We start from the raw sequence: 17282 nt of genomic DNA on the forward strand, positions 1-17282 counted from the left end.
GTCTGAGGTGTGCCAAGAGGTGTGTCGAGAGGTGTGCCTGGGTAAGACGGGGGTCGTGAGCGACGAGAGGTCGAAGCATCTGTGGACCCTCCTCCATAACAACCACCACCTCCACCTGACGATCGCCGAGATCGGCGAGTGCGCCTGTGCTGCGGAGATGAGGACGTACCCGCCTCTGCCCCACCCCTAGGTGTCGAAGCGGTCGTGATGGGAGAAGAAGGCGTCGTACCCATAGGCGTCCCCCCCCCAAGGCGTCGGTCCCTCGGGTGTGAAGCTCGGAGGCGTAGTACCCGTGCCTCTAGCTACCCAGTACTAAGAAGCCTCTGCCATCTGAGCAGGCGTCATCCGTGTAACGAAGCCCATGAATGCATCTGCACTCATGGAAGCGGGATCTGGAATCTCGTCTGCCATACTAAAGTCCTGCACAAAGAAAGTAAAATACAGCGTCAGAAAGTAAAATTTAGCTGGCATTGTCTCGTCAACTGCATCTTGTTTGTAGCGCATTGCTCCGCACTTAGGACACGACAGACAATCTGCGAATTCATTGCGAAAAAGAATGCAATCATTTGGACATGCATGAATCTTGTTGTAGTCCAAGCCAATTGAGGTCAGAAGTTGCTTTGCGTCTGGCCTAGAGGGGGGCATTTCATTGCCAGCCGGGAGAAGTTGCTCCCGCAATAACCTGTTTAAGCCACATTAAATTAAAAAGCTCTCCGAGCACATCACCGTTGCAATCGAAAAATCTCTTTTGTAAATTACGTACCTAAACAAAGCAGTGACGCTTGCATCTGACCACCCGTACACTGACTGAAGATTCAAAAACGCCAGACAAGTACGAAGCACAGATATTTTGGTGCCTTCATAGATTGGTTGACGTGCCAACTTCCTCAACATGTCTTCAAGAGATAGGCACACGGCTTCTGGTGCTGCTTCGTTCGCGTTCTCCTCCATGCCGTCGTCTTCTGTCTGTAAGCCCTTTTCTGCTTCCATCCGTGGCTCTATATTGGTCGGACCTTCACGCATAATCTTTTTTTTCTCTCTCTCAGATGTAGGTGCTATGTCGCGGAAATCAATGCCCGTTCCGTAGGAGTCGTATCGCAGATTCTGTACGGTTTCTCTAGCAAACTCTCCGTACTTGTGCACATGCTCATTACATATCCTACGCTTGTGCAGGATTTGATACTTGCAGAGCGTGCACGAGCATGCAATCTTTTCCTCCATGTTAGTTGATGACGTTGCCATCTACAATGATTATGAATGTTGTTTTAATATATATATATATATATACACTCCTCACAATGTAAACTACCTCGCATTCTCTAGTCTTGCCCAATCTCCGTACACCTCGGTCCAAAGGTGTACAGAGATCAGGACCACCGGGTCAAAATCTCGTCTTTATTGGTCAAATCCTATATGGGTAGACACAGACGTGCACTCCCAGGTGTACATGGCAATTCATGTAGCAGAAAAAACCCCTTTGCCTCTTTTAGTTCCATAGTTTCTTCTCTGTCTACAAACCCACCTGCCTCCATTCCGAGGTAGCCTGTCAGAGAAAGCTTTCTAATGCCGCCCAATGAAAGTTTTCTACCTGATTGTAAACCGGACGGGACCTCCATGTCCAAGCCAGAAGATAATGTGGAGATGGATGAGCAACTTGAGAAAGATTCAGAAGCCTTGCATGGTTCTTGCTCAAAAAAGCGATCTCGATCTCTCTTTCTCTCTCGATCTCACTCTCGCTATCTCTCTTTCTCTCTCTCTCTCTCTCTCGATCTCACTCTCACTATCTCTCTTTCTCTCTCTATTTCCTTATTTTCCTATCTCTCTCTCTGTCTCGCTCTTCACTTCCCTACCTCTCTCTCTCTCTCTCTCTCTCTCTCTCTCTCTATATATATATATATATATATATATATATATATATAACACTCTTTCTCTATCTCTCTATTTCCTATCTCTCTCTCTCTCTACTTACCTCTCTCTCTCTCTCTCTACTTCCCTATCTCTCTACTGATCGAACGAGCGACTGAGCTAGGGAGATCTAGACGTCCACGACTGCAGAGGACTACACAACATCGACAGAGGCTACATTAGAGGATCTAGCTAGGTCACTTTGGCTCGACATGCATAACGCCCGGTCAGACTACTGACCATGGAGGAGATTGATGAGATCCGCCAGCGACAGCTGCTGGATCTCCTATGATCTACCTATCCCAGCTAGCTCGTTTAACCGTTTAGTCCATACCCAGCAGTTTAGGATTCCATAATATTTTATTTTGTCATCTTCTTACTCTGACTTTGTATCAGATCCATCACATTGTAACTTTCTTATCTCATGTCTCATAGGTCACTTTGGCCTTTCGAAGACGTTAATATAACATTTCATTTCATTTCTCTCTTTAATTATTTTTCTTTAATTTTAATTTCCTAAGCATACATTAATTCTCTATCTCTCTCTCTCTCTCTCTCTCTCTCTCTCTCTCTCTCTCTCTCTCTCTCTCTCTCTCTCTCTCTCTCTCCTACACACACACACACCGCGCTCTCTCTCTCTCTTTCCTACACACACACACACGATGTAGAGAGAGAGAGAGAGGGGGGGGTTGGGGGGGGGCATAATACCTGCGCAACAGGTGGAAGCCAAGATTTGAGCAGAGCGCAGGCAAAAATGGCCCCTTCTACTCGCGGGTTTCGCTTTTTTTCCCCAATTTTTTTTGCGTCGATATACGCGTCGCTATATGCGTCGATATACGCGTGGGAAGTAAAGCCTTTCCACGCGTATATCGACGTACATTGAGATGCGTATATCGATGCGTATAGCAATGCCCGCTAATTTCGTCGATATAGGCGCGTCGATATCTCCATGTTGTGTAGTAGTGAATTCCCCCCCCCCCCCTTCAAATTTTGGTGTTTCCCTCCTCTCAATAAAAATTAAAGAGTATTGTATATAATTTTCAAATATTAAAAAGAAGAGAAAGAAAGAGAGAGAGAGAGAGAGAGAGAGAAAGAGGGGGAGAAGGAGGCGGGGGATATAAGGCCCCGTTTAGACGCTACGGCAGAAATGCTTCCCACAAGGGTGTCTAAGTTGCATGCCAAAGGCCTATTTGTTGCAGTAGATATCACCTTCCTCCAGGCCCGCCATTTTTTTTCCGGCACCCCCCCCCCCCCCCCCCCCCACCCTCGGAAGAGCTGCTGGCCTTTCTCCACCTCTCTCTATTTTTCACTCTTCTTCCTCCAATATCGTTTAGACGAGGCGGCGGTAGACCTGCAGAAAGCCTTTCTTCCTCCAGCCTCGTTTGAACCCAGCCTAAGATTACCCTTGTTTACAACTAAAATAATCATTGTCAATTGATTAGCATAATTGAGCATATTCTCAAATCTAAAGAGAGGAAGAGGAGGGAGAGAGAGGTGAACGGATTACACGATCAAAAAACTCATAACTACAAAATGTTTATGAATCATCTTCCAAAAGATCTCTACATGAAGCATCATCCAATTCTAAGCTCATGGCTCCTAAATCAATAAAGAGAGAAACGGAATTGTCGCTTGTGGATGCATTTCCAGCTTCATCATCTTCGAGTTCGTCATTCTCCATCTCATCATCTTCATCATCATGACAATCATCCTCGCTAAGACTTGCTGCCGCCGGACTTGATTCATCGACCTCCCTCTCCTCTATTTCCACCTCATACAAAGTCGGAGGTGGAAGAGGGTCAAAGATAGTCTCCACTTCATTAGTGGAAAAAATGGTTCTCCCTCTATGTATTATGGGAATTACGAACCAAAGTTTTGATTGGTGGATTGCTGGGATATAGATTACCTATAAAATAGAAGCTCAAAGTGAGTAGCATTGGTATAACTAACGCTACAACAAGTAAATAAGAATAAAAAAGGTACATGTCACTCACCTGCTCACAATTGCGCAGTAAAACTAAATTGTCATACCTCTCTGTGTGATGCACACTAGAGTCCACCATGTAGAGGTCATTCTCATGTCGTCTAGACACATTTGCAAGCCACTTGCACTCGAAGATGAAGCTATGCAAGGTTCTAAAATTAACCTTTAGTATCCTTTCAATAGTTCCGCAGTACCTGGCTTCATCACCGTCTGTGTCAAAGTTGCCCATGATGGCACAATCCATGGTGGTTCTACGCTCGTCAATGTGGCGCGTACGAAAGTGACATAATATTAAAGATAATTTCAAGAAATAGTGAGACAATATGGTTTAGGTATATGAGAACTCTACCTTTGGTATGCAGCATCGTGCATACTCCCATTCTTTGGTGGTGATGTCTTCTCTGCGCGCTTTTGCCTCGGTCATTCTCTCATGAATCCACTCTGCACTAATGAGATCTGGGAAACATGCAAGGTGTCTAGGCACTTGGGGTGCCCTCCTTCCTCCATGTGCTTTTCTCCATGCTTCCCTCTCTTGCAAACGCCTGGACTTTGCCACTATCCACAAGTCCACCCACTTGGTCATAATCTTTGCATTGAGAATGTAAAAGTTATCGACCCCTTGGGATAGATTCATATCCATGTTAAGTAGTTTCCCCTTTCCACTTGTCAAGTGTGAAGTCATCCTTGAATCTTCCTCGTCTGACCACATGTGAGGGAGAGAAGGATCAACTTGTGCCAAATACTCTGATATGTAAACAAATGCCTCTTGAACAATCCACCCTTCGGCCATACATGCCCCTAGTTGAGACCGTAGCCGCACAAAATCTTTGAGAGTCTTTAAAAACCTCTCTAAGAAGAACATCCATCGTGCGTGCACTACTCCACATATTGCTATCTCCTCCACCACGTGAACCAAGAGGTGAATTTGACTAAGAAGGACCGATCAAGGAAATGCATCTTCAATGGCACGCACAGTTTTTGTTGCAAGTGTTTGAGCAGCAGGGATAGCATCTATTTCGATTTCCTTGGAGCTCACAAATCTGCAAGAAATCACACAAGGATACACTAAGTGCTAGTTGAAATTATTGTGTACATAAAAAAGGTGTAGTCGAGTGGAGTCTTGTGGTGTACCTTACTAGCTCTCCTAATTTGAAAATAGCGTCCCTGACTTTCTTGTCCCGACATATACACATACTCACCGGCAGAATGAACTACAATGTAAATCAAGAAAAGGGAAAGTGAGTGATAGTCATACACACAAACTATAGATAGAATAGGGAGTATGAAGATTACCTGAAGCATCTTGATCCAATCGTGGGACTTCAACCCATACAATTGAACGCTTCCACCCTTCTTCGCTTTGGTGAAAGCTCCCTTTAGCGACCTCATGTATCCTGTTGGTGTGCCAATAGAGGCAATGGTACCCTTCACGTTTTCTAATTCTTCTTTTGCTAGCATCCATGGTGCTTTAGGAAGCACAATCTTTCCATTTGGGGCACGCCGTGGAGTGGCAGAGGCGGGCAGACGTTTTAAAAGCCTCAAATCCTCCCTCGCACCCAAAGAGTCCTTCTTGCCAATAATGTGGTCCCATAGTGTTTGGGCTATATTCTTGAATATGTGCATGGGATCCAAGAGGTGTTGTATTTTTAATTCCTTCCAATATGGAAGCCTTAAAAATATGGAATACCTTGACATACCTTTTGGTGGAGGACACGGAGCCGGATTGTTGTTGTGGTGTTCCTCCCAAATGGTTGCCCAATCTGCCATTGTGAGCTTTAGAGGAGCCTTCCCATTTTTTGGAACCTTGTGCTTGATATGCCCTTGGGGTAAGAAACGATGGTTGTTTGGATAGATTACCTTGCGCAAGGAATCTGGCCTCTCCATCATCAACGATGGCCCACAAGTAGGACATGCATTGTGGCTCTATGTGGACAACCCTACATACATATCATATGGTTAGAGAGATGAGTGAACTAAAGTGAGCTAAAGGGAGCTAAAGGGAGAGAGGGAATGAGGGAAATAGAGATAGAGGACAGGGGGTTACCAAAAATCTCTCCAAGCCCAGGATAGTCGTGCATAGTCCACATAAGGATTCCCCTAACTTAAGCCTCTCTCCCCCCCTTTGCAAGTGAGACATCGACAGTATCTACGTGTTTGTGTCCTAATATATATATCCTCTGGGAAAGTATTGTAATGTTACGATCAATTGACCACTTAGACGTTGAATTTAGGTGCAGCAGCCAACACAAAACAATGGCTACATTTACAACCTTAACATATATATGTGTGAACATATATATCTGTTTATGCATGTATGTAGGCACTAAGTACGGGAGCATAGCATCCGAAGGTTAGACGCTTCCTCTTGGGTATAGTTCTTTTTTAATCATGGCATTGCGGTCATTGATCCACTCATGCATGGATTACCACAACGTACCTTTGGTTTTACCACGATTGAGACTGCGATGATATCTAAAGAGGTGCAGTTGACCTTTGGCACTACTAGCCTCTACTTAGGTCTACTAGTATGTATATGTGTCTACGTGTTTGTGTGGTAATATACTTGTGTACGTATATTTAGATGAGTGAGTAGGGTGGAAATCTTAATCTTATATTGCTCTTTGTAATGTAGATGTCAGACGACAAACCAACTGGTGAGGAGCAGCCAGCTGGCTCTTCTTTTGGTTGGTTCACATCTCAAGTGGGCTCCCACCCAGGTGGACATCACCTCCAGTGGATCCGAGTCTTGAGTCGATGAGAACAAGCAAAGAAATAAATAATGTTTCTAAGTAGTTAACCATAAACCATGAGTCTCATAGGTTTTATTTTTGTTATTTGCAGCATGGCCATCCTACACCTAGCCTTCTCAGATTCCTGCACCAGTCGTAGATCTTGACTTACAGCGGGCTATCTCTTTAGGAGAGCAGTATCTCTGTTCGAAGGAGGATTTGTTTGGCCTCTACACTCCACAGCAGCTTGCGACCTACGGCATTTCTCCGCAGACTACACCAAGGGGGAGTCGGGGAGGGACTCCTTACCTACAGAGCCTCGCACCAACGGCACCTCCCTCTACTCTCCCTTCCTATCGTCCTACTCTTATTCCATCGCAGGGTCCTATTCCCCTTGCATCGCAGGGTCCTACTCCCATGGCATCACAGGGTCCTACGCCACTCCATTCCACTCCGGCTTCGCCAGAACATCATCGACAGACTTCCTCTAGCAGCACGTGTCGATGCTCGTCTCAAGGCAGCAAGAGTCGTGAGAGACGAAGCGGCAACGAATCTTGTGGTTTCGCATGTTTTGGTAGTGGCGGGGGAACGGAGTCCCCACTTTCAGAGCGTGTCGCCCCTAATGCAGAGGACGAGGATACTGACGCACCCGTGTCAGACACGCATGGGTACTACTATAGAGTTGAATATGGCCGGGAGGTTGATTTCGGCACAGCACAGGGCAAGGCATTTTGACGCCATCTACAAATTCTTATACATTCAACGTAAAAAAAATATTTTATAAAGTTCAGAGACCAACTGCCCAATCATGCACGGTACATTAAGGACGCTCTGTTGGCTAGATTTTCAAACGCCCCCGATCAACGTTTTTCACAACAATGGTTGGAGGGCTACATAAAGACATTTCTAAAAAACAAGCAGCCCAGTGTGCGGTGCGTAGTAACCTACCAGGTCAGAGATCTAGACAGGAGTTACCGCGGTGGCAACATGGTAGACGCGGAGTGGTAGTGGGCAATTCAAGAGAAGAGCGATCAAGCTGCGATGGGTTCATCATATAGACAACAATGCGAGGCCCGTGCAAGACAAACTCCCACGCACTATGGCTTAGGAGGCAAGGGAGCTTGGAAGGATAAATATGTAAGATTATTTAAATTATAACGTCGATCGTTGATTATAAAAATTGTAGTTGATAATTTGGTATTGTTATTGCTAACTTAGGAAAATGTCACTCTCTCTCGACCAACCTGGACATGAGAGAGGAAGTCAAACTCCTTATAAGGTCCCTTTGTGAGTCCAAATTTTACCTAATGCAAGGGCCTCATTGGGGGACGTGTTTTCTTTTTTAGGTGTCTTATGAGGGATCTTCCAAAGGCTATAGCTATGCAAATTTCCATACTTGATCCTCTAGGGACACAGTGCCTTTTTAACAAGCAAGGAAGCCTTTCAAGTTTTTTTGAAGATTTTAACATGCTAACCTGCAATTACATAATATACCCCTATGTTGAAGGGTAACTCTTATAACTCCTAACATGTTATTAAAAACTTTTTGTGGTATTCCTAGCTAATTGTTATTTTTTGTAGAGGACATTGGAGTCTTATTATATTAAATATTTTGGAGAAAGATAGTATATTTATGAATTCATTGTCAAGTATCTATGGGAGAAGTAAACTGCAAGTATGAAGTATGATCTATGCTTGATGGCCCATTGTTTTCTATTAGTAGCTTTTTTATTGTCTTCTTGCGTCAAGTATCGGGAGCACAATACAGAATTTGATACTTGGTGATGGCTGTTTGAAAACAACCACATCTCTCGCGAGCAATTCGACGCGGTGGTTGGACCACTACAAGTGGTAAGTTTAAACAAGTAATTTTGTATCAATTGTTTTGAGTTGTGGATAATTGTTTAATTTGATTTGTGTTTATGTAGAGTCAAAGTGATCGAACATACATGCCTCTAGACGACGACGAGGATTAGATAAAAAAAGGTTTTGTCAAAACTTTTGTAAAGTCTCAATGTGGCACAATGTATATACAACTATTTACTTTTTACTGTAACTTTTTTAAATAGTTGATTTTCTACATTTATAATTGTCAAGGTAAAGTAAATTCAATTTCAGTTCTTTGGTACTTTTTATACTCTTCCAAAAAATAATTGATGTCTTATTATTTTATGCAGGTCAAAAATAAAGGTGCTCATTAGGGCCACCCAAATTTGGGTGGCCCAAATGAGCACCTTTATTTTTGAACTGGCGTTTAGCGGTAATATACGCAGTAATAGCAACGGCAAAGGTCGCGATAATAGCAGCGGGTATATTGCCGCGACTATTACCGCGCTTAATGCTGATAAACCACTACCGCGTTCATAGCCGCGGTTATTGCCGCCCACACAAATTTTTCTCTCTCCTTTTTCCTTTGTTTTTCCGCGGCAATGTTAGCGGTTATAGACTACTCCTCTTATAGTGAATGTGAAAAGAGAATGTTAGGGCACCAACACTATTTTCAGTCTACTTCCATGCGCCTGTAGAATCTTTGCCTCTTTCCCTCGACTAGCCATTTGGTTATGTGCTTATTTGCCTCTCTGCATCAACTAGCCCTTTGACCATGTGTAGCACTCGGTGTTCTACCTTGTGGGTGGCATGCTCCCATGAGACTATAGAAGCTTTACCTCTCTTCCTTGACTAGCCCTTCGGTCATGTGCAGCACTCGGTGTTCTACCTTGCAGGTGGGTGCTCATATCTCTCATTGAGTTGCTGGCCTATCAGAGCTCACCCAACACTTATCATGACTCCAAGTTTTTCCTTATAAGATGATCCATCTTATTCGGTACACCGGTTTTGAGCCCCTCTCAACTTTGTGACTCCCGCCTTCGCTTCTCCCTCTCCTTCATTCTTAATCATGCCCAAGAAAATGGACGAAAAAGTCCCGCATCGGCACGAGACTATTGCATGCATTGTTCTGGGCACAATTGAGATAAAAAATTGCAAGGAGTAGGACGAATCACTTTGACTGGTTCATTTGTTATACTAGTCATAAATTGTTCACGTTCATAGAAATTCACTTTCTTTATTGTCCAGCCAGTGTGACAAATTTGTTGTGGTGCTGGCGGTGAACATGTGGTTGTGCCAGCCAATGTGCCTTAACAGCGGGCATGGCTGCTTGTCCACAAGCATACTGCATTGGCATGGCAAGGTTTCAAGCAGCAAATGAGGGGGGTTCATTGCGCTCCTCCTGTCTTGATCCTTAACATGCCTCATTTCTGCTCTTTGTCTATACATTTGTGTTCTAATGTATGCCGCATTGGCACAACAACGTTTCGAGCCCAAACGAGGGGGTTCATTCCGCTCCTCCTATCTTAATTCTCAGCATGGCTCGTTTGCACTCTCCCCCCGTATTATGCCCAAAAGTATGCCGCATCGGCACAGTAAAGTTTTGAGCATCAAACAGGGAGGTTCATTCCACATCTTTCGATGTGTTTGCAAGTTGCTTTGAGCTATTTATCTTGTGACTAAAATTTAAGGTTTTGTAGTGCTTGGTACTCGAGCACTTTTGGCATTCTTTATAAGTACCTTGTGGTGGACTCCTTTGCGGTGATCTCTACCCGTCAAAGGTTATATGCCACGCCAACGCGGTGGTGTTTCACAAGGCAGCTTTGAACCAGACTCCTTTGCGCTAATCTCTGCCCTTACTGTGTTCGAAGGTATGCCATGCCGACGCAATGGTGTTTCAAGCACAAAACGAGGCAGCTTTGAAACCAACTCCAAGGCACCGATCTTTGCCCGTACTCTTGTCGGAAGGTATCCCGCATCGACGCGGTGCGGCGGTGGTGCTTCAAGCACAAAACAAGATTTAAAGCGGACCCCTTTGCGCTAATCTCTGCCTAACGAAGGTATGCTGCACCAGCATTGTGGTGTTTGAATGCATTGTAGTGCCAACTTCTTCGTCCCCTGCACCAGCTCATTGTAGGATGCCGAGGCAACATTCTCCTTTGGATCATAAAACCACTGTCCATGAATAAATTGCTGCTCCCACTATTAGCAATCACAAAGTCTGTTAGTGCCAGGTTACAACTCTATCTGTCTCCCCCTCTCTCACACACAATAATCTCTCTCTCTCTCTCTCTCTCTCTCTCTCTCAAGCTCTCCTGCAGGGACCTTTTTTTTAGTAGAGCGCACGGGCAGCAAATTGTTCATTATTGGGGTTGCAACGGAAACAATGAGCAGCATGCGCACATCAGCATTAGCTAATTAGGCCTGCAGCTACCTTCCTGGCAGTCGCAACTCTTGCTGCAGCATAATCAGTTAATCTCAGAGTCTGCAACAGCAAAGGCGCATCCATGCATGCTCTATAGTACACCAGGCAGCTTGCTCTATGCTCCGGCCAAGAAGACAAATTGTAGGAGCTTCAAGGAAGCCTCACACAAGAAGATTTAGCGAGAGGAATTAGCTATGGTGTACTGCAAGCTGCGCGTAAAGAAGCAATATGGTTGGCGTCCATATAAGCTCTTGGGCTGGATTGGCAGAAGGTAGTTGCCTGGGCGGTTTTAGTTAGATATCGGAGTGCTTGCCTTCGTGGCAAGCCGCTCCTTCCCGGTTCCCAGTCACATCAGGTGGCCACAGCCGGTTGACCAAAAAAGTAGTCAACGCACTGCGTACGCGGAGTCGAGCTTGCCACATGCCCCTCAGATTATTCGTCCATACCACTGCCCTACGTGCACGCATGTGCTTGTGCAAGGCGACTACCACATTAAGTGTTCAAAGAGCGTGGTATCCCCCAAAAAAACTTTGTGACAGGCTGTGCCGGTCACCTCCACCTACACGGGGGCAAGCACCCCGAAAGTTAACCATTGTCGTAGTTGGGCCGACACACACAACACGGCTTATCCCTTATCCTCCCGCGCCGCCGCGGTACTGATTAGGGTCCACTAAAAGAGAGAGGGAGAAAGCAATTGCCGCTGTTGTGCCCACTTTTCCCCACACTGTGGAGTAGCTACATCAGCAAAAAAGCATGCGATGCCCATGAATGTCTGCACCCGTTCTTGGCCCTTCAACATCCCGCACCGGCGCGAAAAAGCAAGCAGCAAAGTTCGAAGTCTTCTGAGATCATGTCTCATCGAGAAATCTTCCAAAAAAACCATAATTCTTGGCCCTAAAACATACCACGCCGGCGCGGAATGTATAAGCGCAGATTCATCAACACATTCTGTGGTTACGAGTAGGGGCAGCCCAATCTTGTTTAATGGTTTATTAGTGGAAATCGAGAAAGATCCCTTGTAGCAAATGAGAAAAGGATAGGGGTGCACGTGGCGACCAATGGGGGAGGTAAGGCGAGGGCCGTGAGGCAAGAAAATGGCAATAGGCGATACTCGCAGCGAGCCCGGGGCGACGTTCGAACGCATGAGTGCAGGGTGGTAACGCGAGGCAGCTCGGTCAATTGTTTTTTTTGTCATTGAATGAATGTGTTGGTGTTTACCATGCACTACAAGCTTGCTCGACTGGTTAGCCTCGTCAGTAATTGACACCTCCATTTGGAGGTGGGATCAATGGCTCACGATCACCGGTTGATCGTGACCGTAGGATTGCCTACGGAATGCAAAAGATTCCCACTTTCTCGGATCCGGGACTTGAACCCACTACCCTCTCCCCCACGAGATTGACTCTAACCACTAGGCTAACACGCACTCGTTGGAAGGTGTGTGTGGGATAAGTTTATAGATCATGGCGTCGCGGACAGGTTTACACCTAGTTCACACCGAGTTCGCACTGAGTTCACACCAAATTTGGTGTGGTGTGCAAGCCCTCCCCAATTCACACCGTGTTCACGTGAGTTCACACCGAGTTCACACCAAATTTGGTGTGGTGCACATATCTCCGAGTTCACGGTTAGTTCACACCTAGTTTATATGTCGATTGGACGGCCCGGATTGCATCCACCTCGTGACGCCTACTGTGGGCCATTGATCCCACCTCCCTGGGGAGGTGTCATTTAGTGACGAGGCCCCCGCAGCTTCATGTGAGTTATGATGTCTACTGGGTTGAGTACAAATCCTGCATCCAAGTTTTGAAGAGCAGGAAATTGGAATATCAAGGTCAGACGTATTCCTCAGGGGTGAGGAATCTTCCAATGTAATGAATAAAACAAGGAACAAACCAGTAGGGTAGTCACTGATGATGTAGAAAAGGAAATAAAAGACACTAAATGAAGCAAAAATAAACCTTGAACAGAGAGAAAAGGACACAAATTTTGGCCTAGAGCCTTCCCCGCTAACACGGGACAGATTTTGCATGCTCTTTTGCTATTGAGTGGGCATTCGATGCTGCTCTCTCTCTCTCTCTCTCTCTCTCTCTCTCTCTCTCTCTCTCTCTCTCTCTCTCTCTCTCTCTCTCTCTCTCTCTCTCTCTGATAGATCTTTAAGGTCTCTTGGGATAGTTTTTTACTACAACGTTCAAAAATTCTCTTCTTCTTCTTCTTCTTCTTCTTTCTCTCTCTCTCTCTCTCTCTCTCTCTCTCTCTCTCTCTCTCTCTCTCTCTCTCTCTCTCTCTCTCTCTCTCTCTCTCTCTCTCTCTCATTGCCCGGATAGATCTTTAAGGTCTCTTGGGATAGTTTTCTACTATGGCATTCAAATTCTCTTCTTCTTCTTCTTCTTCTTCTCTCTCTCTCTCTCTCGCTCTCTCTCTCTCTCTCTCTCTCTCTCTCTCTCTCTCTCTCTCTCTCTCTCGGGTATACCTTACTCGGCTATACTGACAAGAAAGCTGGGCCGAGCAGAGGTGAAGCTAAGCTACTCAACGTTCTCTGGTCTGCATGCCTTACAGTCTTCAATGGGAATGTAGTTAAGAGTAAAAAGGCTAGATCCTCCTCTATTTTGGACCCATGGATTTTGATGCTTGAGCTACCAACCGACTATCCGCCCAGATAATCTGGCACTGGTAGGCTCAAATTCCAGCTGCAAGCTAATTGCTGGACGGACACTTTTCCCCTTTAGAATGCAATTCTTCAACGAGGATCTCCGAGGGTCCCTTGTTCCTAGCAGTGTCCTACAGGTTGGACTGCAACTCCACTACGCCCACATGCTCCAATGTGAACATCCATTCCCTCTTAATCAACAGAGACTCCACTAGTTGTCATGATTGATGCTCGCTTGCTCACCCTTGATTTCTGCCTCTAGAGCCCTCGTGCTCAGCAACAGCAGCAAGCTCTATCATACAGTTGTTCAAGTGTTGTGTGTGTGTGTGTGTGTGTGTGTGTGTGTGTGTGTGTGTGTGTGTGTGTGTGTGTGTGTGTGTGTGTGTGCGTGCACGCGTGTGTATGTAATATATATATATATATATATATATATATATATATATATATATATATATATATAGAGAGAGAGAGAGAGAGAGAGAGAAAGAGAGAGATTAAAGCGCATCAAATTTATTTTAGGGATGTGTTGAAATTCTCAAAATACCCCTCAAATTTGAAAATTTCCCAAAAGTACCCCTCATATTTGGCCGAAAATTCCCCATGTGCCCTTTTGCTGCCAAAATTCCCTTCATATGAAGATTTGATTTCCTCAATAGCAGATGATAGAACTAGGACTTTAGATGGTATTGAGGGCTCTTTACATAAAATTGTTCATCATTTTTTAACACAGAGCCTCTATTTGTGAGCTCATTGAGACGATAATTTTGTCTTAGACACTAAAAGATAGATCTCGATTGTCATCAACATTTAAAGCTAATGCAAAAAATGGAACGAATCCATCCCAAAATAATGCAAGAGTATATTGGGATTTTTTCAAATTTGAGGGGTATTTTTGGAATTTTTAGATGGTATTTGAGGATTGCCTGCATTTGACACTATGGCAGGGCTTAATCAAGAAAAGCAATTTGTGCTACAATTCTCTTTACTTCCGCTCGGAAAAATGACACGCTCGGTTTCTTTGCTCGGTGTATGGATTTCCTCCTCAAAACTACTCCAAAGGGGAACAAAATTTGACAAAGCAACTCCCCATGACATATGGGACACTACCACAAGCTTGGATGCGAGAAAATGACCACCATCAAGTGTCGGGAGCAAAACCACCAAAGTCAGAAGACCAATTATAGAAAACAACCTTAGGAGACCAAAATCAATTCAAATTAGGGCTAAAAGCTACTTACTAGGCCTATAAGACAAGTGTGTATCATTAAATGTTGAATGTTACCATATACATGTGGTAGCGATGTGTGTGAACACACTAGGACTACCAGGGCATTTTTTCCCTCTTTAGGAGGTTTTTTCCCCCGTGCATTGTATATACACCCATCACTCTAGGGCTATCTATCTTTCCATTGCACACTAAGCAACATACTCTCAGTTGTGTGCCTTGAGCTTCCTTCGTCTTCTCCAAGCTGTGTGTGTTTCTCTGCAACCCTAATTCCAACAATTGGTATCAAAGCAGACGTCGTCCTCCCGGGCTTAGTCGCCAGCAGCTCCAGCACACGCCTACTCACTTTCTCCGATTTCAGTGAGCTTTGGCGAGCGTTCAAAGGTCAACAAAGATTTCGGGAGAACTCGTAGAGCTTAGTCTGCTCAAATTTCTTATTCGGGCTCATTTCGGCCTCCGTTTCCACTACAGGCAGGTCTGCACAGGCAATTACGTCATTTAGTGCAAAATTTCTATCAGTGCCGTTTTTTGCATAACAGGTCCTATACAGTCTACTACGGGTTGTGCTATATAGCACGTGCTAGTCTCACTCAGTCTCTCCTCATCTGGGGCAGTTTTCACATCAGGTGCAGACATTTTCCATGGCTGACAACGACACAGATGTGTTCAAGATGCTTGCTGTTGAGGACCGGTTGGATGGGGACAATTACCCTATGTAGGCTTACATGATGCAACATGTTCTTGTGTCAAAGGGCATCTAGAATATTGTGTAGGGCATTGATGTATGTCCTGGTTCTGAGGATGTAGGCAATGTTGAGGATGTTGCAGGGCTTGCTACAAGAATTGCTGCTATTAGAGTTGTTTTGCCTATAGCAGAACAAGCTCGTTGGGATGTAAAGGATGCGTAGGCTCATGCGTTGATTGTGTTGTCTGTGAAGCGCACCATTACTCCTCACTTTTGTTTAGCGAAATCTGCAAAACAGGCTTGGGATATTCTATCAAGTCTTTATGCAAGCCGCAATGAGGCTAAAATTGCTTTGCTGCGTAAAGAGCTGGAATCGAAGATTATGCATGAGGAAGATGATATGGACACTTTCCTTACTGGTGTCAAAGGATATCAAGGAGCAACTTATTTCTGCAGTGAAGTCATTTCAGACATTTCCCTTATGCAGACTTTTCTTAATGCCTTACTAGATTCTTACCAGACTTTTGCTAGTACTTGGAGACTTATGACCCAAGGAAATTCTGAAGTTGTCAAGTTTGATGCATTATGCACATTGCTATTGCAAGAGTCACTTTCTAGAAAAAACAGGACTAGGCAGCGTGCAGTTGAACATGCTTTCATTGCTTCTCAAAGAAAGGGTGGTAACAGCAATGCAGCCACTTCTTATGGTTCTGCTGCGAGTGGCAAAACTTATGTTCCTAATGCTTCTGCTGGCAGCAATTTGTCTGGAAATTCTGGTGATAAGGGCAAAAAGGAGATGCGTTGCCATTATTGTAAAGCTAATGATCACTTGATCAAGCAGTGTCCTAAGTTGAAGGTCAGTGAGGCTAAGAAGAAAGAGGGTGGCTCCAGTGTAAATGCTAGTTCCACTACAAATGCAGCCATTGTTGAGTCTTCTGCGAAAGGAGTCTGTGATGTTGATGTTGATGCAGAATGGGCTTTTAGTGCAGAGTGCACTTACAATCCTGTTGTCCATGATGCATGCATGCCAGTTGTTGCTGCAGATTCACATGTGTGGTATTTTGACAGTGGTGTTAGAAAGCACATTACCTCACATTGTGAATTGTTCACCTCTCTTGAGTCTGTCCATCTCATGGGAATTCAGTCACTTGTGCCAACAATGCCTCTTATCCGGTTCAAGGAGTTGGAAAGATTGTGCTTACTACTGCAAATGGCAGTTCTTTCACACTTGTTGATGCACTTTATGTACCTGGGATCAAGAAGAATCTTTTGTCTGTGTCTGAAGTTTCTAGACTTGGACTTGTAGTCAAATTTGTGGATGACAGATGTACAGTTCATGATCTCAGTTTTGGTGACAAAATTGTTGTATTTGGCCTTTTGTGCCGTGGGCTGTATAAGCTCACTTTGTATGACAAGTGTGGATAAAATTTTGCAAATGCAGTTGCAGATTCAACGGATGTTTCAGATGAAAAATTGTGGCATGCACGTTCTGGGCATATGAATTTTTGCCAGTTTGCTGCGTTTGCAAAAATCTGATATGGTTTCTTCTTTGCCGCCTCTTGAAGTACCTGTCAAACATGTTTGTGAAGGCTGTATTTTGGTTAAAATGCAATGTTCTAAGTTTCCAAATGATGGTTCAATTAGGGCCACATGCAGGTTGTAGCTTGTGCATAGTGATATTTATGGGCCCATGCAAACTCCGCCCTTGGGCAATTACGTGTACTTCATGACTTTCATTGATGATTACTCCAAGCATGCATGAGTATTTCCGCTTAAAGCGAAGTCCAAAGTTTTTATGTGCTTCAAACAATTTCTGGCTATGGCTGAAAATGTCTCAAAATGTACTATGGGC

Source organism: Adiantum capillus-veneris, chromosome 20, assembly GCF_014529385.1.
Source record: "Adiantum capillus-veneris isolate H3 chromosome 20, ASM1452938v2, whole genome shotgun sequence".
NCBI lineage: Eukaryota > Viridiplantae > Streptophyta > Polypodiopsida > Polypodiales > Pteridaceae > Adiantum > Adiantum capillus-veneris.